The sequence below is a fragment of the Littorina saxatilis genome, unplaced genomic scaffold (assembly GCF_037325665.1).
Source record: "Littorina saxatilis isolate snail1 unplaced genomic scaffold, US_GU_Lsax_2.0 scaffold_373, whole genome shotgun sequence".
Taxonomy (NCBI): Eukaryota; Metazoa; Mollusca; class Gastropoda; order Littorinimorpha; family Littorinidae; genus Littorina; species Littorina saxatilis.
In genome coordinates this window covers 95,122-121,259 of record NW_027129055.1, presented here as the reverse complement: position 1 = coordinate 121,259, position 26,138 = coordinate 95,122, and the positions used below count along the sequence as shown (strand labels likewise).

At 40.1% G+C, this 26,138-nt stretch overlaps 2 long non-coding RNA genes across 2 annotated transcripts; one reads left to right on the top strand and one right to left on the bottom strand.

Annotated features, from left to right (window-relative positions):
• Positions 1 to 1,247: 1,247 nt before the first annotated feature.
• LOC138957330 (uncharacterized) lies at positions 1,248 to 7,797 on the top strand. The gene is made up of 4 exons (XR_011453000.1): positions 1,248 to 1,348; positions 2,190 to 2,291; positions 3,080 to 3,232; positions 4,183 to 7,797. It is a non-coding gene; the product is annotated as an uncharacterized lncRNA (long non-coding RNA).
• Positions 7,798 to 12,434: 4,637 nt separating this feature from the next.
• LOC138957331 (uncharacterized) lies at positions 12,435 to 23,580 on the bottom strand. The gene is made up of 5 exons (XR_011453001.1): positions 22,999 to 23,580; positions 20,940 to 21,008; positions 19,796 to 19,890; positions 17,348 to 17,518; positions 12,435 to 15,172 (listed from the first exon to the last, which is right to left on the bottom strand). It is a non-coding gene; the product is annotated as an uncharacterized lncRNA (long non-coding RNA).
• Between the last annotated feature and the right edge of the window lie 2,558 nt (positions 23,581 to 26,138).

Below are 26,138 nucleotides of genomic sequence, written 5' to 3'. Positions count from 1 at the left end.
CGGCGCTTAGTAGTATTAGTAGTACTGATGTAACACCACAGGATAGGTGTATGCTGGGTGTGTTCGTGTTTCTATAGGCCACTTTAATGCTGACAGATTTTTATTTTGCGTGCTCAGTCTTTTTGCATACGTCACTAGGTGTGTACACTACACACACTGAACCTCGGTTTAAGGTCTCATCCGACAGTATGTGCATGTTATAATTTTAAGAAGTCAAAAAGATAATTCATTGTACAAAATTATCATAATTTACAAGATTGTACAACATCATTCAAGTTGCATGACACTGACAGGAAGATTAGACAAAAAAAAAAAGTCTGTTCCTGATCACCCGACGAACCCTAGCTTGGACTCAGACTGGTTTGGGGTCGGGGGTGGGATGGCAAGCATAACATGATAGATGACTATAGTTTTGCAGTGGTTTGCTGTCTTGTACTATGAGTGTTAACAGCAATTGTTTATAATTTGTTACTCAACTTAGGCCAAAAAAAATAATAGGTGTGGTTACGGTAACCATAGCCAAAAAATGGGTAGGAAGGTGGCAATCACTTTTTTTTTTTTTAAAACTTTTTTTCTAATGTGTACAAATTAAACCTACTTGACAGGGAAATAAGCGTGCGACTCGGGCGCTTTCGCTTTCATTGCGTTTTCTGCCACTCGTTTACTTGGGGTTTTTTGGTATTTTTTTGACAAATGTAATAAAAAGTTATAGGGTCGGCCCCAAAAAAAATAGGGTAGGTCGGGTTACCGTAACCACACCTATTTTGTTTTTAGGCCTTACAGTAAGGACAATTAGCTTTTCTCAGCAACTGCTAACAATTGTTACTTCTTTTGTTGTTGTTGAACATTTAATGGCTATAGTGTAGAAACTAGAAATGCTGAGATACATTGATGTAGTCATGAACAACAGCAACAACAAAAACAAGAACATGTTTTGAATTCTGATAGCTAGTGAAACTGACAGCTTGATTAGAATTATGTAGTTTTTGCAATTGCTGACTGAGTTGCATCCTTTGGTTTTACCTTGCATTGATTATCACCTTTGCTGACAATTGACTCATTGAGTGCCGTATTGAGTAACGTATAGTTATTTTATTTCAAGTTAACTTCTGCATGATGTTAATCCTACTCAAACTTAGTCAAAGTAAGGTATCATTATTTATGAAAAATGTGAAGTTGAAGATACAAATTAATGAGAAAGTTTGTGTATTTTTCTGTACACTCTTGCTATTTACTGTTTCAGTTTTGCTTGAATTCTTGATCAGATGATGACAGAGTGACACCTGGTGGTACCCAATAAAACTGCCTTTGCTGCTATAACTACAAGCAATTTCTACAATTCAGAACAGTAAGTGCATGAGGTTCCATTTTAAGCTGTCAAGAGTAAATCTCAGGAATAGATTAGAAGATTTAGTTATGTCACACGTCTTGCTTTCTTGACTTTTCTCACACTCTCTTGTCAGACTCAGAGAGTGCATGATTGTACATTTTTTTTACAGTAATTTTAATGTTCCTAATTGGAAAACAAATGTGTCATAATGTTGTGTTTAGGATAACTATATGGCAGAGAGAATCATGGAAATGATTGGGTGATGGGGGTGTGTCGCTGGTGTGTAAGAGGGTGGGTGGGTGTGGAGAGAGTAGTGATGGTAGTCAACTACTAACTAAAAGATTACTGATTGCATACATTTAGTGTTTATTGATTTGGAGGGTGGGGGAGGAAGGCAAGCAGTATTATTACATGTGTATGGGTATACTAGTTGTGCGTGTTCCAAATGGGGGTGGAGGTTGGCATGGCAAGCAATAGCTCAGTCGGTATAGTGGCCTTGAAACCAGTTGTGGGGATTTATTTCTCAGAATTAACGTTGTGCAGACTCTGCTTGGTTTCTGAATAGCTTATTAAGCCTGTGACTGTGTGCATACATAAAGATCTCAAGTTCACAGTTTCAGGGCTTGGAATTAATGGAAACATCAACACACATGCAGGAAAAACTCAAAAAAAGGAGGGGGGGGGGGGAGTTTGGTCCCACGGTAGTGTTTGAATGAAAGCAATCTTACTTTTTAAGAGGGTAATCTTGCAGGACTATGATTCTTACATTGGTAGTTGACTAGTGTAGTTGTGGTTTTGTACTAGTGAGGAATGTCATCTATGTCATGTGATTTCTTGCTTCTTCTTTTTGTGTGTGCAGCTAAAGATGTTGGACCTTGCCTACAGCCTAGTTTTGCATCTCCAACACCGTGGCTTTTCTCTGAGACACCACAGAAAACACAGCCTTTTCTGCTGCTGAAAGGTAAACATTAGGTTAAATTTGTGTTTGTTTTGATTTGTATGTTTTCCTTTTGTAGTCTATGGCAGGAGATTTGTGCAGGTGTACAAATGGTAGAGGTGTCAGAGGAAATGTCCACTTGTTACTTGTCTCTATATCAGTATATATGTATCACAAATACGCATCAAATGTACTGATAGAGACCACATGGACAATTTCAAGCACTTTTCTGCCAGGGGTAGGGTCAGCTATGTAAGAATCATGTCTTACTCTGTTCATGCAAAAATAAGGTTCTGCATTTGAATGAGTTTGAATCAGGCACCTGTGTTTTTGCTCTTGTTTGTGCCCTCTTGTGAACTGTTAACTTATGAACAACCACCCCAGCAAGCAACTCTTTACTGTTCTGAGCACAACAGAAGGGCGCATGGTCTGGGCATATGGATGGTAAACACATCTCATGCACAAGTACAGGCCTGAAAGTGGCGAGTATTTTCAATTACTCGCCATGGCGAGTTTAAATCATGTAAATGGTGAGTAGAAATGTTAATCTACTCGCCACATGCGAGTAAAGTTGATTCTTCTTCTTCTTCTGCGTTCGATGGAGTAAAGTTGATAAAACAAATGGTTGTTTTGACGAGTAAAGTTTCAGTAAATTATGAGAAGTACATGTACTAGCAGTGCTTCATTTTGTGGACTTTCAGTGCTGAAGTATGATTGTGTGGATTGATCATTTTGTATTCTGTTATTCAGATTGCCACTTGCTTTCTTTTACATATATTTACAAGTTGGTGGCTGATTTGTGTGTGTTGCAGAACACAGGTCCATGAATAAAAGAACCCAGCTGGTATTCTTCATTCATGGAAAATGAAAGGAAATTTATCAGCCAGGATTCGCCACTCACTCTGCTAAGGGGGAACCCCGGTCAGCCCTACACTGGATGAACAGCTTGGTCCTTGGAGGGAAAGGTAACCACTGCAGCACTTTAGAAGGGGTCTATGTCGACCAACAGTGGCTGTATTCCCTGTATGTTAATTTCCTGTACATATACACTAGGGAATATACTTCCGTTAGACGCCATGGAGTTACTTCAAGCTTACGAGAGTGAAAGTGATTCAATGGACGAGAGTACCAGCGAGGAAAACATAATACCAGGCTGTTGGGGGTGGGGGTGCAGATGTTTCTTTAACTAAATCCGTTTTGATAAACGGTCGAAGCATGTTTTGCTTGACTGGATGCCGCACGCGATTTCAGGATTTTAAATAGATTCTCCTATCTAACCGCAGTCACGCGCTTGGCGCAAGATTGTACGATATTATACTTCTCTACAGAAAATCCAACTGTATTCCCGGTACACAGGGAAAACACCTATGGCTATGGGGAATACACCTTCTTTTGGTCGACATAGACCCCTTCAACCTTACAATATGTGAATGTGTAGAATATTATGCTTTTGCTTAAAGCTTGTTACATTATGACTAAGACAGAAATGTTAATCATTCCCTTGGTGCAAATCATAAAAAGAACAATAGTGATCTGATATACTGTAGATCAATCGAGGAAAAGGTGTGTATGACCTAGAAGAAACTGGTTTTGAAAGTGCTGAGGATGGATGGAACATTGATGCAATATCATTTACTACATTGAACCTGGGTGCTTTTTTATGCTTCTTGTTGTTATATATACGGTCTCGATTGACTCCTGTGTTCAAGAGACTGTAAACAACCATAAACAATCTTGTGTTGTTGTTATGTGGTGGTGGTTTTGCTGTTGTCTAGCATCTACCCGTAATTGGCTTTATCAAATGCACCAGAAACGAGCATGAGTTTGTCGGATTAGTGAACTGTTTGAAAAACTTTAATGTATTTGTGGTTGACAGGTTGTTATTATTTCTATATTGTGTTCTTCTTTTTCTCAGGTGGGCTGTCTTCTGAAACATATGAATCGGGAGCGTCACATCTTTCTTCCTGAGACATCCCCTCTTGAAAATGGTGTGGCGTTTAGCTGAATGGAAACGTGGCAGTGTCCTGTTTTTCATAGCTTCGATGCGCGAAGTTGGGGATTTCAGCAGAGAATTTATTGATTGATTAATTAATTAGTTATTTAAGCTCACCTCACTCCTTAGTGTTATTTAGGGGGGGGGGGGGGGGTGTTGGCCTGGATCTTGTTAGTGAACTTTCTTTCTGGCAACTCGCATCAGAAATTCCAGGTTTGCTTTCAAGGCAATAGACGGTTTTTGAAAATAATTCTGTTAGGATTATCAATCAATCAATCAATGAGGCTTATATCGCGCATATTCCGTGGGTACAGTTCTAGGCGCTCAGCAGTGATGCCGTGTGAGATGAAATTTTATACGGCCAGTAATTGCAGCCATTTCGGCGCATATTACCTTTCACGGCCTATTATTCCAAGTCACACGGGTATAGATAGACAATTATTAACTGTGCCAAAGCAATTTTGCCAGGAAAGACCCTTTTGTCAATCGTGGGATCTTTAACGTGCACACCCAATGTAGTGTACACGGGGGGGAGTTCGGACACCGAAGAGGGTCTGCACACAAAGTTGACTCTGAAATAAATTTCCGCCGAACCTGGGATCGAACTCACGCTGACAGCGGCCAACTGAATACAAATCCAGCGCGCTACCAACTGAGCTATATCCCCGCCCCAATTATCAGCAGTCCGGAGGTGTAAAAATCCCTGTACTGCAGTCAGGTTTTTCAAAACATCTCGAGCACGCTCTACGCCTCTGACAGGCTGTATCCCACAATCGGGACAAACGACCAACTTGGATGTGTATGCCATGCGCACAATATGATACCCCTTGCCTTTAAAAATCAGCGGTCACGAGTTCATCAGAGTTCAGAATTTGTTGTGTAAAAGATAGCCGCTGTCAGCTAGCCATTCGTGGCTCAGGTGATTGTATTTAATACAAATTTAAAAAAAGGTTTCTTATGTAGCGCACGCCGCACAGCATACACATCACAGTCAGTCGCTTGTCCTGATCGCAGGATAGCGTGAAACATGCTCCGGGAGACTGCCAATAATCCTTACATAGTTATTTAAAGAAATTGTGTATTGGTACAGCATGTTATGCATGTACTAAGATAGCTATTTGTAAATATTTGGTAGATATATATGGTGGTGTCCCGAATTGCTCCCTCCCAATTTGCCCCATCCCATATGGTCCCCAATTATTCTTGCATTTTGCTGTGAGTAACATAACGTGTGCAAAGGCATTTGTCTGAAGCGCATTTCCAAAAAGACCCCCCGCGGGTTAGGGGGAAGAATTTACAGACCTGGGAACCCATACGATTTCGCCGTATTCTGTACGCAAGATTGTCGAGAATACAATCAGTACGGTCAGTGGGAAAAAAATACGACGAGAAAAATTCCTAGACTACTTTTATTCACAAGCCCATCTTGAAGCCGATCCAGTATTTTGACACATGATTACAGTTTTTGTCAGGATTTGTTTTGAATGTACATGTATAGGTAAACTTAATTAACGATGTGGCGGACGCGTGTGAAGCATGTTTGAATCATGGATGTTCAAATGCTGTGTGGAGTACGCTCATTTTTCTGAAAATACACCAAGTTTGTTTGAGAATACTCTAAGTGCAAAACAGGGGTTCCCAGGTCTGAATTTACCCGATGCTCCCCAGCATGTCGTAAGAGGCGACTAACGGATTCTGTTTCTCCTTTTACCCTTGTTAAGTGTTTCTTATATAGTCAATGTTTGTAAAGATTTTAGTCAAGCAGTATGTAAGAAATGTTAAGTCCTTTGTACTGGAAACTTGCATTCTCCCAGTAAGGTAGTATATTGTACTACGTTGCAAGCCCCTGGAGCAATTTTTTTATTAGTGCTTTTGTGAACAAGAAACAATTAACAAGTGGCTCTATCCCATCTCCCCCCCTTTCCCTGTCGCGATATAACCTTCGTTAAACACCAATTAAAGAAAGAATTTCCAAAAAGCATAGTTACCATTTGTTTTTTTAAATCTGAATCCGTGACTGTTGTTCTTGAATACTCTTTCGTTTAGGTTTCCAAAAATGCTGATTTAAAGGGGAAGGATAGTTGAAACTGTAACCGTTCACATTTTGCTCCCAGATTTGCAGTTGTTGTTTTTACTAGGAGTTTGGACGGGCTCGGTGTTTTTGTGGATAAGACATCGGCCTCCTATTCAGAAGGTCATGAGTCAAAATCGCGGCCGCCTGGTAGGTTAAAGGTGGAGAATTTTCTGATCTCCAAGGTCATTGCTTATGTGCAGACCTGCTAGTGCCTTATCCTCCTTCGTGTGTACACGCAAGCACAAGACAAAGTGCGCACGGAAAAGATCCTGTAACCCATGTCAGAGTTTGGTAGGTTATAGAAACACAAAAATACCCTGCATGCTTCCCCCGAAAGCGGCGTATGGCTGCCTGAATGGTGGGGTAAAAACGGTCATACACGTAAAAATCCACTCGTGCAAATTTGTGAGTGAGCGTGGGAGTTTCAGCCCATGAGCGAAGAAGAAGAAGAACTATGAGTTTTACTCTTTTAAAAAAATGATTTTCAAATTCGAAGATTGCCACAACAGTAGTCTATCTCATCCGACTTGAACCCTTCAGACTCCCTGTACATGTACTTGCAGTTTAAACTCATATTTTGTCTGAGTAGTAGGTTTTGCCTTTCACGCCTCGTGGCGTGTAGGGCAGCGATTTTGTCTGAGAATAGTTTTCAAATGCAAAGTCCTTCAGAAAAACTGCGAGATAAAAATCTGGAGTGCTAATATCGTGTTGGTGTACCTTCCACTCAGTGGCCGAGTGGTAACGCACTTGCGCTCGATCGGAAGCGAGAGGTTGCGAGTTCGACCCTGGGTCAGGGCGTTAGCAATTTTCTGCCCCCTTTCCTAACCTAGGTGGTGGGTTCAAGTCTTTCGGATGAGACGAAAAACCGAGGTCCCTTCGTGTACACTACATTGGGGTGTGCACGTTAAAGATCCCACGATTGACAAAAGGGTCTTTCCTGGCAAAATTGTATAGGCATAGATAAATTTTCATCAAAATGTCCACCAAAATACCCGTGTGACTTGGAATAATAGGCCGTGAAAAGCAGGATATGCGCCGAAATGGCTGCGATCTGCTGGCCGATGTGAATGCGTGATGTATTGTGTAAAACAATATTCCATCTCACACGGCATAAATAAATCCCTGTGCCTTGAATATGTGCGCGATATAAATTGCATAAAATGAAATTAAAATAAAATCCCTGAGCTTAGAACTGTACCCACAGAATACGCGCAATATAAGCCTCATATTGATTGGTATGTAAGAAATGTTAAAGTCCTTTGTACTGGAAACTTGCATTCTCCCAGTAAGGTAGTATATTGTACTACGTTGCAAGCCCCTGGAGCAATTTTTTTATTAGTGCTTTTGTGAACAAGAAACAATTAACAAGTGGCTCTATCCCATAAATATAGCCTTATAAATGTACTCCGTGACTGTATTTGTATATGGTGAAAAGGAGAAGATATAAAATTTGTGAAATAGGACTTCGTATTTGGTTTTGTCATAATGAATTTGTTGTTTCTGTGTGTGTGTGTGTGTGTGTGTGTGTGTGTGTGTGTGTGTGTGTGTGTGTGTGTGTGTGTGTGTGTGTGTGAGCATGCATGCGTGCTTATGTGTGAGTGCACAATTGTGTGTGTGTATTAATCCAGCAGAAACAGCTTCTCTTCCATACATTTGAATCATTTATATTGATACCACATGGAGACTATTCTGAACACACAAGCGTGGGTTTCTCTCTACAGTGCTTTTCCTAAAGTTAAATATTGAATTTTTAAATTTAAAAGTTTTTGGCACACCACTTTAAGATAATGCTCAAGGAAAATAAATAGTCTTCTTTTTTCATTAACGCTTTTTCTCACAGTGATGTGTCAATATCTCAGACGCAAATCCAGAGTCATGCACCGTTTTATGCTTGGGAAGCGCACTATACTCACTTTGAAACGTGCATAGTGTCAAAAGAAATCACACACACACACACACACACACACACACACACACACACACACACACACACACACACACTGAAAGTATGAAGAAGCCCCTCCAACTTTTGGTTGAGTTTGACTGCATTACCTTGAGGAGACTGACGACACTTCACAATGGAAAGAAAAATAACTTTTACATTTCAGTGATTTGTTTTAAGTACAAAAGTACAAGTGAAAGTAGAAATAAATTAACGTGACACTATCCCGTAATCACATATCAGGGTCAACTATAATCAGTCCATTGGTTTACAAAACTTTATTCAATTTGTTATCATGACAGAAACAATGCATTGTTTTTTTAAGATAACTCAAGCATAAATGCTTATTTTAAGTCATCCTGGTATGTACATAACAAAGTTTAGCATGATGGCGGACTAGATACATTTACTCATTTCAGACAACGAAAACAAACAGACAAACCTGATGCGCAAGCAATCAAAAAAGGGAGGGGGTGGTAGTACAGAACTTGGTGGGGGTAAAAACAAGAAACAAAAAGAAATGGGGTACGAGAGAACAGAATTCAGCATAAGGGAAAAAGAAGAGGATGACGAAGACTTGGAGCGCCAGAAATGTTGGAAGAGTGGGTCACGTCACAATAATATTAAATGCACAGAAGACACACACGCAAAGTTAATACATTTTGTGATCGGCGAAAATGGCACTAAATTACATAACGATTGGGCCATAATCGATAAGTCGAAACAAGGACACAAAACACGAGAGAAATTACGAAGAACAATTGGTCAGGCAGCATTTGTCTCATGACAGTGTCAAATGAACATTATGAATAAAATGTAGAGGCTCATGTACGGAACATGCCTGTTTGTCTTAATAAATTCTTGTACAGTTATGAATATGGTCTGATTGACATTCCGGGAATATTGCGGGATGCCTTTCAATAATATTTCAATAAACTTATAATCAGTTATCAATTGACAATAATCGTACATCTCTACACAAGGGTCAATGCAACAAATAGTGCTCAGCAGTCTCCCTTGGGTAACCGCACTCACATTTGGGGCAATCCTTGAGGTGCCGCTCACATAAATCAAAATTCAAATCACTCAAACCAATACCATACCTGTCAAGTCCTACGCATTCTGCGTAATTCTTACGGATTTTCGGTGTTTTTTGGGTCCTACGTCGTATACCTCAAACCATACGCATTTTCAGCATTAAAAAAAAAAAAAAATTTTTTTTTTTTTTTTTTTTTTTTTTTTGCTGGCATGGACTGCCGTTCATTCATTTCTGAGGAGGAGCTTGCACCAGCCACACAACAGAAGTTCTGTGCGCCAGTTCTACATGGCCTGTGTGAGGAAAATGTTGAATAAATTTCCATTTGGCAGTGAAACCCTGCAACACCTTCAAGTGCTGGATCACAGTCTGGGAGCTGACACACTGACTGCCTTCTTACAGGTCAAAATTAACTCTGATGCATGCTGCCATGATTTTAAGGTGACTGGCAGCATGATTGACAAAGCAAAGATTTGCACAGATGAATACAACAAAGAACACAAGTGACAAGTGACAAAAAAAATGAACGAACAAGAGTGCAGTGTAAATGTATTACATGTAGGCTAGTGGTAAATAAAGAGCAGTTTGTGTAGAAAGGAATTTATGTGTTTTACTTTTAGTTTGTGAAAACCAATCTGATTGGTTTAGTGTGTATGCGTGAGAAGTTGAATTTGTGCGTTTAACCACATCCTGATCCACGCATTAACTATGGTTTTTGATCCCCAACTATGGTTTCTTATGCCATTTACTATGGTCAGAGGCCAAAAGTACTTGACAGGTATGCAATACGCAGTCTGCAATTATGGACTTTTTCAAATCTATCTCCAAAATAATAATGACATGGTACTTTAAAATCAACGTTGATTGCAGTAAAGTAATTGACTGACAATTAAGGTTGTATGTGGGGTGCCTAAAATTTGAACTTTTCTTATTCCCGAATATTTTTTGTGGGCGCAGAAGCACGGGGCAAATGGTATTGTTTTTTTCTGGAGGGGGATCAGACAATATAAAACCAATTAGAGGCCGAGTTGCCTGACAGAAAGGCCAATTCTAGCCCCAGTCCATGCCGGTTACATGTAATTAGCTATGCACACATTTGAGATCGATACCCAACCTTACTGAGCATCAGTTCTTTGCGTTATTTTAATTTTCTTGTTTTTCTTTAAAATAAAAAAGGGAATGGTTTTATTGATGTCATTATCTAGTCAGCATAAATGACTTTTATGGATACAGGAGAAAGTGTTAAAATGTGAAGATTTCAAGTGTGGTTTGTGGTCATCTGCTTGACCACTTAAAATGTTGTTTCATTTGATGATACGTTTTGTTTGGTGTTCCCGCTTGAATGTGACAGTAAGTTGTACAATGTTACTCTGTGTGTGTGTGTGTGTGTGTGTGTGTGTGTGTGTGTGTGTGTGTGTGTGTGTGCGTGCGTGAGTGTGTTTGTGTGTGTTGGTGTGTGTGTGTGTTTGGTAACCGGCTTTGTACAGCGGGACCACCTTATTTTGTCATGTATTTTTATTCATTCTGGAGCTTTATTAAATAAACTGCCCATTTCAATCACAACTCTGGTCTGGTCTTATTGTCAGTGTTGCATAAATGATTGTATGTGAGCTTGTGAACATACAAAGAAAAAAGAAAGAAACATTCTGTGTCGAAATATCTTGACTAAAAATCAGGCCGAAGACTACACCTGTTGCATTTCCTATTATGCTCAGGCAATTATAACTGAGGGCGGAAGCGACAATGATTCGTTTTCCCCCCAGATAACATTAATTTGTAGAGACAGAAAAGGAACACGCACATTCTGGAACTGATTTGTGTAAATAACTGAGAGGGTGTTTTGTCTGTTTTGTGAAACGGTCCTCACACATTTGCAAAGTTCCACAGTTAGGCAGCTGAATTAAAGCATTACATAGTAATGCATAGTGTAAACTCTAGGCCTACTTCAAGGTCTTATTACTTCAAGATGCATACACGTGCTGTTATATCTGTTAGTGCTTGCCGGACACCAGTGCTGATTAAAATGGCTTAGATTGTTACTAATTTGAAACTACAGTATGTCCTTTTACGTGTTGTGACAATTTTGTTGGTACCGATGATTTATAAAAAGACTCTTATCACAGGTTTATTTCGTATCAAACATTTATACTTACTTTCAAGTTCGAGTATAAGTTTACTTCCACGAGGAGAGTCTCTCTGTGTGCGCGCGCGCGCGCGTGTGTGTTTGTGTGTGTGCGTGCGTGCGCACTTAAAGATTCTTGATTTTGGAACATAAGCAGTTTATCTGTCAGGGAGTTGTGTGTGTTTTCATGGCTGCGTGTTCTTTTCCCTCTCATTCTTCCTCTCGGCAGTCCGGCTTCAGAGTCATTTTGTTCCTCCAGGCTCAAAGCAGAAAGCAGCAATGTTTTAAAACATTCAAAAACAAGGATTGTATGTGAGTGTGAGTCATAATTTTCTTTTAAGAACCGAATCATAGCACCACAAGGTTCAAATATGTGCACAAAGCAAAAATAGTGCAAAGCAAAAATTAGGAAAGCAGCATATGGCCATGACTGGAGACACTGCTTTTTGTATCGATCATTCTGCAGACGTCACACTCTGGAGAAAATAAAACATGACAGAACTCAGTACTGATGTTCTCTGTAAACCATGATTTACATCTTTTACCTTATTCCATACGACATTGCGAGTTTTGCCGTTGTTTCCCTGATAATAAGTCTCGTACTCAGGCACTGTTTGTTTTTCCTCAGTTAATATTCAGAATTTTTCCACGTTTGTTTTGTTGTTGTTGTTGTGCTTGTTTAATTTAGGTTTGTTGTTTTTGTTTAAAACACTCAAACATACGCACACATCACACGCACACTTTTACTTTTTAAGTTATAATAAGTATTGCATTCAGCCACTGTTTTTTTCTCCTCAGTTGATATTCTGATTTTTGTCAGTTTTTGTGTCATTTGTTTTTGTTGTGCTTGTTTGATTTAGGTTTGGTGTTGTTTGTCGTTGTTGTTTGTTTAACACACACTCAAACACTCACACACACACACTAACCAGACACACACACCACCACCACCACCACCACCACCACCACCACCACCACCACCACCACAAGAATAGGTTTACACTCACTTTTTCCTCCACGTTTTAATTTTGGCAATATCATTAACCCAGGATTGCAAAGCAGGGATCATTTGTCAATTTCATAACAACGTACATACAATTTCAGCTGGTTACTGCAATAAAATGTGCATCATCACAGGTTTCTGCTGGAATGACAGTGTCTTATGTGTCAACACAAAATACACACACACAAAATGGGTGTGGTGCTGCATGCCCCATAATAGATCCTAACTTCACCCTCTAAAGCTCCCTGCAGATGCATGTTTTGTGCACAAAAATAGCCTTTTAAAATATGCAGTATACAAAATAAAAATGCAGACGACATTTCTACATTTGATGGGGGAGTTGTCCTGTATTAGAATTATTTATCAAATAATTAAAGTTAACCAAAGTATATGTAATAAAACCAAGGAGTCCTCTGTTAAGTAGCTCAACACAATGATCGCAGCCCAGGGTGCTAACACAGTTAGGGTATGTTGTTCAAGACTTGGAAGGTCAAGGTTTTAAAGTATGCTTCAGTAACGGAATCTTATAACAAAGCTAAAACATTTACCACTGAAGCAAAACCATCTCTGAACAATTCAAAATTGTCACACGTACTAGTTTTACATTTTAAGGATCTTGCCAAGTGCATATCTTTTTATTGTGAAAAATTTGTATTGCAAACAAAAGAAAACACAATGTCTTGTGATCTGTAAATGTTCTTGATACTTAATACATTACAGGGAACCTTATAAATTGTTCAAGTGAAGTACTGTACAGCCTATTTAGCTTGTTCATTTTCTCCCTTTAACCTTCGCCGGCACTCGTGGGTCCGTGCGGACCCAGAAGGGTGTTTGATTGCAAATATCTTTTAAACGAGTTGGAATTTTTTAATGAGCTTTTAGAAATGCCTCAGACACCTAACAAGCTATCATCTCCTAAAAGCTCATTAAATTTCAGTGATAATTAATTAATTAATTAATGGTCAAATTTAGACTACACACGGAAGCATTCGTGGGGACGTGCGGACCCATACTTCTCAAAGAAGGAAAAGCGTGTATACCCTTCCGAGGCACTCGTGGGTCCGTGCGGACCCAGAAGGGTGTTTGATTGCAAATATCTCTTAAACGAGTTGGAATTTTTTAATGAGCTTTTAGAAATGCCTCAGACACCTACAAAGCTTTCATCTCCTAAAAGCTCATTAAATTTCAGTGATAATTAATTAATTAATTAATGGTCAAATTTAGACTACACACGGAAGCATTCGTGGGGACGTGCGGACCCATACTTCTCAAAGAAGGAAAAGCGTGTATACCCTTCCGAGGCACTCGTGGGTCCGTGCGGACCCAGAAGGGTGTTTGATTGCAAATATCTCTTAAACGAGTTGGAATTTTTTAATGAGCTTTTAGAAATGCCTCAGACACCTACAAAGCTTTCATCTCCTAAAAGCTCATTAAATTTCAGTGATAATTAATTAATTAATTAATGGTCAAATTTAGACTACACACGGAAGCATTCGTGGGGACGTGCGGACCCATACTTCTCAAAGAAGGAAAAGCGTGTATACCCTTCCGAGGCACTCGTGGGTCCGTGCGGACCCAGAAGGGTGTTTGATTGCAAATATCTCTTAAACGAGTTGGAATTTTTTAATGAGCTTTTAGAAATGCCTCAGACACCTACAAAGCTTTCATCTCCTAAAAGCTCATTAAATTTCAGTGATAATTAATTAATTAATTAATTAATGGTCAAATTTAGACTACACACGGAAGCATTCGTGGGGACGTGCGGACCCATACTTCTCAAAGAAGGAAAAGCGTGTATACCCTTCCGAGGCACTCGTGGGTCCATGCGGACCCATACTTCTCAAAGAAGGACAATTGTGCAAACCCTTCCGTGGCACTCGTGGGGCCATGCAGACCCATAATATTTTACCAAATACCGTGTGTAGTCTAAATTTGACCATTAATTAATTAATTAATTATCACTGAAATTTAATGAGCTTTTAGGAGATGATAGCTTTTTAGGTGTCTGAGGCATTTCTAAAAGCTCATTAAAAAATTCCAACTCGTTTAAGAGATATTTGCATCAAACACCCTTCTGTGTCCGCACGGACCCACGAGTGCCACGGAAGGATATGCATATTTTTCTTTCTTTGAGAAGCATGGGTCTGCACGGCCCCACGAGTGCCACGGAAGGATATGCACATTTTTCCTTCTTTGAGAAGCATGGGTCTGCTTGGCCCCACGAATGCGTTCGTGTGTAGTCGATAACGAGTGCCGGCGAAGGTTAAGGTAATTTTGTCTCAACAATCATGTTATCTGCTACAAGTCTATAAACTGCTGTAAACCTTTCTGCCCTTGAAGTAGATTCATGCCCTTCTGTGTGGGCACCTTCTTCTTCTTCCTCTTCAGTGTTTGCATTTGGATGTGTGCTCTCTGGCCAAGTCTTGTTGCACAGGGGTGGCAAGGAAAGGCAACCCTCTCAGAACGTGTTGCAGAGTCTGTTCTTCCTACCCTAGCCACAGTCCGCTGTAGGTGCAAAACCTATCCTTTTGAGGTGTACCTTCAGACAGCAGTGTCCTGTGCGAAGGCGGAAGATGGCTCTCTGTTCTGTGTGAGTAAAATGGGGATATGGTCTTGAATGAGCTGGTATCTGTCTGTCTTTTTGTTGTTGATATAGACATCAAAGAAGCTCCAGCACCAGCCAAGTGTTGACTGTTTTCTTTATGCGTAACCTAGTCCTGGCAGCAGCTGTTGTCCATCTGTAAACAAGCAAGATCATTATTATAATATATTGATGGTGTATATGTTTTACCAGAAAGACGAGTAAAATACCACTTAATTTTTGAGTCACTTGAGAAAATGTGACTCTATGTAATCGGTCAGTGTTAGTCTGTCCGGCCGGCCGTCCGTCCGTAGACACCACCTTAACGTTGGACTTTTCTCGGAAACTATCAAAGCGATCGGGCTCATATTTTGTTTAGTCGTGACCTCCAATGACCTCTACACTTTAACGATGGTTTCGTTGACCTTTGACCTTTTTCAAGGTCACAGGTCAGCGTCAAAGGAAAAATTAGACATTTTATATCTTTGACAAAGTTCATCGGATGTGATTGAAACTTTGTAGGATTATTCTTTACATCAAAGTATTTACATCTGTAGCCTTTTACGAACGTTATCAGAAAAACAAGGGAGATAACTAGCCTTTTCTGTTCGGCAACACACAACTTAACGTTGGGCTTTTCTCGGAAACTATAAAAGTGACCGGGCTCAAATTTTATGTGAACGTGACTCATTGTGTTGTGAATAGCAATTTCTTCCTGTCCATCTGATGCCTCATATAATATTCAGAACTGCGAAAGTGACTCGATTGAGCGTTTGCTCTTCTTGTTGTTTTAGTAATGAGGCATACATGCAGTTGAACGATCATATCTTGTGATATCTGCCCTCTGAAAAAAACCTACTATTCAAAATGTACTTTTACATCTTGTTTTTTTAACTTAGGCTTTTGAAGATCCACATTTACCACCCAAAAGGAGCCTGGCGATACTGGCATGCTTTAATTAAGATGACGTGTTACTCAGAAATAGTGCTTTTAGTTATGCGCTATAGAAATCTCCTTAATAAATAAATAAATACTGGTGGTGGTTCACTGCAAAGCATAACCTGATATGATTTCTTCATAGCACCTGACTGGAAATGAAGTTTCATACAATAAAAACTATACTGCGCCAGATTTACAGCAGTTCTGTTGAATTCACACAGTCAGAAAATTTCAAGGCTGTCCTCAACATTCTATGCTCACACACACACACACGACTTGACTTCACTTAGGAAGGTTATGTGATGCTTAAATAATCTGTCTTGCCACTATTTCATCACAAGTAACCACTGTGTTTATTGCTGGTATGTGCCGGAGTGGAGGGATAGTCTTACCCCATGTAAAAAAATTAAAAAAAAAAAAAGCCTGGCAGGTGATCTGAGATGCCTTTAATAACACAAAGCTGCCTCTGTAAACAATTCTGCTTTTACACATGCTATCCCTTAACTTGGATTCATACCAAAATCAAGCCTAGCTTCATAGGAAACAGAATGTTACTTCAGCATTTAGAATTATGATCTTATTCCATGTACACGCCTTGGCAAATCTGACTCGATCACTACAGCAAGAAGTCAGTGTGTTGATTGTTCATATGTGACCAAGTTGAGGGATGAGCTTATCCTATGTTAAAGCCTGGCCTGAACTGAGACGGTGAAGAGAAGTAGTGTGCCTTTAATGACACAATGCTTTCTTTGTAAGCAATAGATTCAACATCTCAGATCTGGTCAGGCCTATACAAATGCCATCCCTCAACTTGGTTCATACAAAAATCATGTGCCTGGCTAGAGAGTGGGGATTTGTTGTTCTCTTTTTCGAAATCCAAAATAAGCAAAATCAGGTCTTAAAAAGGAGCAAGTCTTAAAATGGGAGTGAATTTACAGATGTTATGAACAAGAAGTCTGCGTAAACAGGGTCATTAATAGGAAGGAGTCTTAGATTGGGGTGTCTTAAAAGGGGCAGGGGTGGGGTGGTGTGTGTGTGTGTGTGTGTGGGGGGGGGGGGGGGAGTCCACAGTAATGACCATAAAATAATCAAAATAATACTATTAGTCATCTTATTCTCTACCAAATTTCTAGAGGTCAAGACAATGATACAGATTTTTTACTTGTGTCACTGTTAGTGTCATTCTATGAATAACAGACCAATAGAAAGAGAGAGAAAGAGAGCTCTGTGGTTTTTTTTTACCTGGGTTCATGCTCAGTTGCTTGAAAATTGACTTGTCAGAGGTTCTTCTTCAGCCTTACACCCACATGCAAGAGAACTTGTACCAGATAATGAAATAAGTGAACTTTGAAGTGCATTCATAATTAAAGCCCAATCATGTGGTTCAACCTACCTAGTCTTGAAAAGCCTGTCCGAGGAAACAGAACAAGCACCCTTCCGCAGACCTTCCTAACTGGAGAGTCTTGGTTGTAACCGCACACTTTCTAAAGTAGTCCATAAGCAGTTCCATGTGCCTATGTTTTCACTGGAACCAGCTCCTTTGTGTACCTGTGATCTGGATGAGCTGCAACACATAAAACTTTCATATGAACACTATGTCATAAGTACACCAGTTAGCATACATCAAACACCGAGGAGCATCACAAGATATGTTCTAAGGAGGTAACAACTATTGTCACAAAGTGTTTATGATACAGCCACAGGCACATGGCACTGAGTGGTCAATTGGTGAGGGGGGTGGGGGGGGGGGGGGAGGGGCAGAAGTTCTGCTCAGTCTTGTCTACTGATACAACACTTTGTGGTGGTGTAAGGCAGGGAATCACACCCCAACCACTGGCCCCGCCCACCTGGTGTCGAGTGCCTGAGGATACATCAGTCCCAGTCATGGCTGGCCCCCGGTTTGACCAGACAACTGCCATGTATGGGTACATTTACTTTACAGTACAGATTAGTTTTCAATAGCAATGACATCATGGACGCACACCTGCCCAACACTGACACTGACAGCAAAATCAGCGAACAAACGTGATAAAGAGTAACTAATCGTCACAAACATCAAAATGCTTTGCATTAATTTTCTTGAAGAGGTCATTCTTAACCAGATAATCATTTATAGGCAATTGAAGATTATTATTCCACCTACAGGCTATCACTCCTATGGCTGTTACTTGTAACACATTTCATTTCTTAAAATATGTTTTGTAAAGTACATAGATTTCACTAAAAGGCACATTCCTTCTCATGAAAACAATTTGGCTCACCGTCTCAGATCTGGTAGGGCTTTAAAATGGGATAAGACATGATCTCCAGGGGTCGACACTAACTTATTTGGCCTGGGGCCACACTGGCCCCAGAGATGGAAATTGCTGGGGCGGAAAAAAAAAATCTGGGGCCCACTCTCAGTATTCACGTGCGGCAATGCATTGTCTGTTTTTCTTCATCGTACTGAAGCCAGGGAAATTCTTTCAACCATTTGACATTGAAATTACGACAGCGCTTCGCGCTTTTGGCTGCATCGGTCTCCTTTTTTCGTTTCTCTCCACCCTGTTCTTCATCTTCATTTGACCATGTCTTTTTACACCAGGGATGTGTCGCCACATTTTGCGTTTGGCATTTGAAGGCGATACTTATCTCTCACGCTAAAGAGCGCAATCTGGGAGTTATTTCCCTTACGACATTGTCCTTCGACGATTTGAATGTGTTTTTTTCTTGACTGCGGCATTGATCGTAACGCAAATTTCAGTGACGACTTTGACTGGCGATTTTTAGTGATTGGCTCTGCTGGCATTAGAATTTTCGGTTTGTCATTGTTGGAATTTATCCTGGGGCGGAGTGGGCCCCAAGCTTCGGCAATGTTTGGGGCGGAACACAAAACTCTGGGGCGTTCCGCCCCCCGCCCCCGCTAGTGTCGAACCCTGATCTCTTAACTTGTTCACATACCCCAAAAAGTGCGATTGTGTTATGAATAAATGCTGTAAAAGCTACCTGTACTAGTTCATTAAAAAAACAAATCACAAAATGTCACTTCACCACAGCATGCAAACAGTGTGTTTATTTCTGGTATGTGTCTAAAGGCGGAGACAGACGCACAACACAAAACCCTGTTTTCGACAAAAACACCATCTCAAAACGTCGGGGAAACACATGTTTTTAAAGAGGGGATGTCACTTGCGAAACACACAGATGAAGCGCGGTGCGTGTTTTCACAGAAATATCGGTCAGTGTCAGCTTAACCCGTCCAGCTATCGCCCTGTGTTTGAGTTTGTAAACAACACGGCTGGCAGTGCCCACTGATACGGTCAGTGCCCACTGATACGGTCAGTGTCCACTGATACGGTCAGTGTCCACTGATACGGTCAGTGTCAGCTTGACCCGTTCAGCTACCGCGCTGTGTTTGGGTTTGTAAACAACACGGCTGGCAGCGCCCACTGATATTATTGCCTCTCTTCAATCGTGACAGGATCCATAGACTCTAGTTAGGATTCATGGGTCCGATACTACCCTGAATCGGTACCACATCTGAGTCTGCCATTTTTTTCTATCTCCGTGGTGCCGGAAACCGAGTCACTTGAGTTGATCTTCCGCGTTCATTGGCTGACTACCAAAACGTGTTTTTAGATTTTAGAGCATGCTCTAAAACCCAAAACACGATGCAAAAACACGAAACAGTGTTTTCTGAAACGCGTTTTGGGGGATGTCACATGGGAAACACGCTGTTTTGTGTTTGTTTTGAAAGGAAACACTGTTTTGTGTTGTGAGTCTGACATGGCCTTAACACAGACACACACACACACCATACACACATACACCAAAGCAACACAAAAGCCGAAAACATGCCTACCATCTAAATGAGGATATCCAGTTCCAACTGTCTTCTGCCAATATAACACTGCCAGAGACACCATGGTGTAGAAAGTCAGTTTAAAGAGAGACTACCTGGAAGAAAAATATATATAATAATAATAAAACACCCAGTGCAATAGACATACTTTCTCGTTAAAGGCTTACTTTACTATGTAAAAACACAATCACAGTCTCAGATCTTGTCAGGCTTTTACTTGGGATAAGATCATCCCTCTACTTGGACGCATACCAACATAGATCAGCTTGAATGTTCGTGAAAATATCCCATATTTTGAGTTAACTCACCACAGCAAGCAGTCACTGAATATATATTTTATTTTTTGGTATGTGGCCAAGATGGGAGACAGTGACCCACACTATAGTGACAAAGCAAGTGGGCCTTTAAATTGTAAACTGTTATATAATATGTGCATTTTGACTTCTTCATAAATTATAACCCTGATGCAGGCAGTCATCAGTAGTGGTTTAGTACCTAGAATGAGAAAAGAATGAACTTGCAAGAAAGAAACTGAGTCAAAATCAAAATACCCTTTAAATTACATTAGATTCCACGGGGCAGACAGGGTTTGAAGTTAGAAAGCTCTGAAAATAACTCTGCTATTTGAAATTGACTAATAGTATTAACTTATAACGTCATACATGATACATGATACAAACAAATGAACTAAGGCTTTTGAAGATCCATATCCAATCCTGCTACACAAAGGCACAAGCAGAGGTTGAAATTGCCAGGGTCATTTTCCATCCCCATGTAGCCTGGATTTAATTACTGGCATGTTTTTTTGTAAAGAGGTGTGTCACTCAGAATGACTGGAGATGGTTCATTCAATGCAGAGCATAAAATACCATTGATTTCTTCATGCCATCTGATTTGCCGGTGAATTCACAGGGCGAGAACAATTCAAGACTGGCCTCAACATTTTATGCTGACTGTAAATTGTAATTATATAATATATCCACCCTAGCTAACTGGTACACTAATCACTTGCTCTGGCGGACTTCTTTTTCCAACATCATAAATCTGTTATTTGTACTTTAGCCTTTTGTGGTAAAATATTCTCATTACCAGTTGCACTCACAATCTATTGCTAGTGTATTTTGGAAATGATCAAAAGCCTTACTTGTGTTCTATGACAGCACCATGTCACTGTTGCGGGAAGAATGAGGCAGGGCTTGGTAATAACTGAGACCTGCAAGTAAACAAAACATATTTAGAATCTCATCATGTGTTATTTTGTTATAATTATCTATGTCATGAGGTCTTACATTGCAATAACAAACACACGCATAACTTAACTTAGCAAGGTGTTCTATGTGCTAAGAATAAGAGTAATTGTTTAATGAATTAACGCTGAAGAAGCTACTAGTTGCTTAAACAAATTCATAGCAAAATGTCACTTGATCACCACATCAAGCACACTGTATGTTCATTTCTGGTATGTATGCAAGTGGAGGGATGATCTTGTTCCATGTAAAATCCTAGCTCAGCTGATCTCTCTCAACTTGGATTCATACCACACATTAGGAGCCTGGCTGTTTCTGTTCAGTGGGCATTTCTCCATTTGTTTTATTTGAATGCATTTCTTAAAAAGAACACTTCCTCTGCACAGCAAGCAGTCAGGATGTTATATGAAGTCTTATATCGCGCGCGTATCTCCAGACTCGGACTCAAGGCGCAGGAATTTATTTATGCCGTGTGAGATGGAATTTTTTTACACAATACATCACGCATTCACATCGACCAGCAGATCGCAGCCATTTCGGCGCATATCCTACTTTTCACGGCCTATTATTCCAAGTCACACGGGTATTTTGGGTGGACATTTTTATCTTTGCCTATACAATTTTGCCAGGAAAGACCCTTTTGTCAATCGTGGGATCTTTAACGTGCACACCCCAATGTAGTGTACACGAAGGGACCTCGGTTTTTCTTCTCATCCGAAAGACTAGCACTTGAACCCACCACCTAGGTATTACTAGGAAAGGGGGGAGCAAATTGCTAACGCCCTGACCCAGGGTCGAAATCGCAACCTCTCGCAAGTGCGTTACCACCCGACCACCCAGTCCTTTTTGTTCCAAATCAAACGTTGTTTTGCTCCAACCAAGACTGCAGATCTTGGCAAACATGTGGCATAAAAACTAGATTTGATGACCTTACCCGTACTCACCCTGAAAAGTGCCGATCTAGATTTTGCTATTTTAACAGAGGGGACAGAGGTTGTACCTAGCTCTCCTCATGCAGACACCGCATAACAAATATGTGTAACAAATCCAGTTGCAACACTGTAGTTTCATGGCTTAATTTCATTGACTGATTGAGTCAGCAGTAGTGAACTACTACATGTCAGTATGATCATACCATTACCTGTATTAGGCCTAAAAAAAAATAGGTGTGGTTACGGTAACCCGACCTACCCTATTTTTTGGGGCCGACCCTATAACTTTTTATTACATTTGTCAAAAAAATACACACAAAAAACAAGTAAACGAGTGCAGACAACACAATGAAAGCGAAAGCGCCCGAGTCGCACACTTATTTCTCTGTCAAGTAGGTTTAATTTGTACACATTAGAAAAAAAAGTTTAAAAAAAAAAAGTGATTGCCTACCTTCCTACCCTATTTTTTTGGGCTATGTTACCGTAACCACACCTATTATTTTTTTTGGCCTTAGTGAGTATTACAATTGGAGCAATCTGCAGAATTGTTACCAATACATCATCATAACAGGAATTCCTCAGTGCATGAGACATTGGTGTGTAGACATATAATACATAAATATGTAGATCTTTAAAACATTCAATGAGTCATGGGACTAAAAACTGCCAAAGCCTTATGTGGCAACATCACAAACAAACAAAATTAACCAACCACAAATTATGTCAACCTCATGGCCCTTGTACTTGTAGTTCAAGTTGTACTGTTGTACTAGCCAACAGACATAAAAAGGAACTTAGCTCAGTAGGTGTTGATTGCTCTGCGTCATTATCAATATCATGATGCAGTGAGAGTCGAAATGCAGTTCAAACACAGACAGAACAAAATGGAATCTTTGAGTTTGAAATTGAATGAAAAAAAAAAGTAATTTGTATGGTCATGGTGTAGAAGTTTTGAACTTTAGCGTTGTAAATTCATTGCTCCGAAATCTAACCCTCCGATTTATGTCCTAAGTCATTTACATACCTTTGGAGTTTTACGGAATGGGTATAACGTCCTTTCATCTAATGATCTACTGTGGGATTTTGCCCATGCAGTCGCCGTCACTGTCTCCTTGACCTACTTGGAGTCCTTGCTGGGTTGAATCGGCTGAGGAGCGAACCCATGACGACTCGCAACGCGAGGAACCAGAAGAGGAATCTAGGTTTATTCTGCGTGTTTTGGGCCTGCCGACCCTACTTGTAGTCCGATACAACCGGCACGTAGCTTCTTTTCGCAGGGCGAAACCGCCCCACTCGTGACAGTTCATCCGATGTCCGCCATGTTTCAAGTTACAAAAAAGTAGAAACGATCTAACGAATAACTTTCATTTCAAGCACAGTCAAAAAAAAAAAAAAAAAAAAAGTACAAAAGAAGGGGTGGAGAAAATGGCATTATCTAGACAGACTCAACTCGGATAAACTAAGAGGGACTTAATAACTACTGAAGATTGAGAGCACAGCGGACGTCCTGTAAATTCCCGATCCATTTTTTACCCTTCCCATTTCGGTATACTGTTCTCTGCTTGTGACGCTACGCAACAGGATAAGAGATATCCTGAGGGTATAAGTGATACTCCCACATACGTTGCACAAGCATAATTTGACGTTACCTTATATACGGTCCAACCGGTGTGCAATGGGTGGAGGGAGGGAGAGAGAGAGAGAGAGAGAGAGAGAGAGAGAGAGAGAGAGAGAGAGAGAGAGAGAGAATGGGGGTACAATAATTACATTTCTGGCCATTTTTGCACCAAGCCCTCACCGAAGGTGTGTGTATGTGTGTGTGTGTGTGTGTGTGTGTGTGTGTGCGTGTGTGCGCTTGCGTGCGTGCGTGTGTGCGCTTGCGTGCGTGCGTGCGTGCGTGCGTGCGTGTGTGTTTTTTTTGTTTGTAAGAGCACAGCCACTAACAAAAACCAGCAGGATCTAGAAGCCTACGCCGAATATGTTTTTCTTTTTCACCCTCTTCTAAGTAAATTGCAATCATAAATCTTTTTCCAAAAACGTTGGGTGTTTCATCAGCAATCGCTTAATACGCTTAGCAGACGGAAAATTTAACTTTGATGAAAAAATAAACCCCGCTATATTAGCATGAGATTTAATATGTTTTTGAGGATCTGATTTGATGATATACCAAAAAAAAAAACAAAAAAAAACCAACAACAAAAATCTCGCACTAAATCAATTTCATAACCGAGGGCGCTTCCAAATCTCTTACCTGTTCCGAAACGTCAACTCAGAAAGCGATGATTTAAAACCTTCTTTACGTACCTTGTTAATGAATGATGCAAAAACATATCAGATCCGTCTACATTCTCACATGCACCCAGGGCATTTTTCCACTCACACATAAACATTCAGAGTTAATCAAAGTATTTAAGCATATTAACACTTCATGTCCCAAATAGTCTCTTGTAATGTGGACAGAAAGAGCAAATCAGCATCAACGTGTATATGTTACAGGCATTAAGTGAAACCAGGCAATACGCATAATGCCTGAAATGTTCAGGCATTACGTGTAATGCCTGTGACCACTAGGCATTACACGTAATGCCTAAAAATACCAGGCATTATACGTAATGCCTGCAATTTGACTCTCAAAATTACGCTTATTGCCTGAAGCAATTCAGGCAATACACACAACATAAAAAGCCTATTGCACTGAACAGTTATCCATTACCTCTTGGATGACCGTGAGAACATTTTTTAAGGACAAAGTGTTGACAAAATGGCATGGTGTGAATATAGTAACTGACATTGTTCGACCGATTCTATCAAACGATATTCAGGCTTTACACGTAATGCCTGCTTTCACCTAATGCCTGTAACATAATTATATTCATAGTTTTATATATATAAAACAAGTAAAATTAACGCACAATCTAACAACAACATGCCTACACTTCCCAAATATGAAAAGCTTAAAAGTTCATCACCGGCGAAGGTGAAAGAAAAGGATCTAAAATCGCAGCAGAAAACGAGCTGCTCAAGTGTCACGTGTTCAGTAAACCATCAAGGTTATTTAGAGGCTACCACAGGGTATTTTCCTTGTCTTTTTCCCCATCAAGGATTACGGCCCTGACGGCAAATTCTGAACGAACCCGCGTTTGCTTTGGCGGAGTTTGTTTTAATGATCGAGTGCCAATGCTAAAAAATGAATAAAAAAATAAAAATAAATAAAGGCTTCATTCTTTAGGTCTGTGTCTAGTTCTGCGGATGAGACACGGTTTTGATTCTCATTTTACCTGCTTCTCTCTCTTTCTTTCCCTCTCTCTCTATATATCTAACTCTTTCTTTCCCTCTCTCTCTATATATCTAACTCTTTCTTTCCCTCTCTCTCTCTATATCTAACTCTTTCTTTCCCTCTCTCTCTCTATATCTAACTCTTTCTTTCCCTCTCTCTCTATATATCTAACTCTTTCTTTCCCTCTCTCTCTCTATATCTAACACTATCTTTCTCTCTCTCTCTCTATATCTAACTCTTTCTTTCCCTCTCTCTCTATATCTAACTCTTTCTTTCCCTCTCTCTCTCTATATCTAACTCTTTCTTTCCCTCTCTCTCTCTCTCTCTAACTCTTTCTTTCCCTCTCTCTCTCTATATCTAACTCTTTCTTTCCCTCTCTCTCTCTATATCTAACTCTTTCTTTCCCTCTCTCTCTCTATATCTAACTCTTTCTTTCCCTCTCTCTCTCTATATCTAACTCTTTCTTTCCCTCTCTCTCTATATCTAACTCTTTCTTTCCCTCTCTCTCTCTATATCTAACTCTTTCTTTCCCTCTCTCTCTCTATATCTAACTCTTTCTTTCCCTCTCTCTCTCTATATCTAACTCTTTCTTTCCCTCTCTCTCTCTCTATATCTAACACTATCTTTCCCTCTCTCTCTATATATCTAACTCTTTCTTTCCCTCTCTCTCTATATCTAACTCTTTCTTTCCCTCTCTCTCTATATATCTAACTCTTTCTTTCCCTCTCTCTCTATATATCTAACACTTTCTTTCCCTCTCTCTCTATATATCTAACTCTTTCTTTCCCTCTCTCTCTCTATATCTAACTCTTTCTTTCCCTCTCTCTCTATATATCTAACACTTTCTTTCCCTCTCTCTCTCTATATCTAACTCTTTCTTTCCCTCT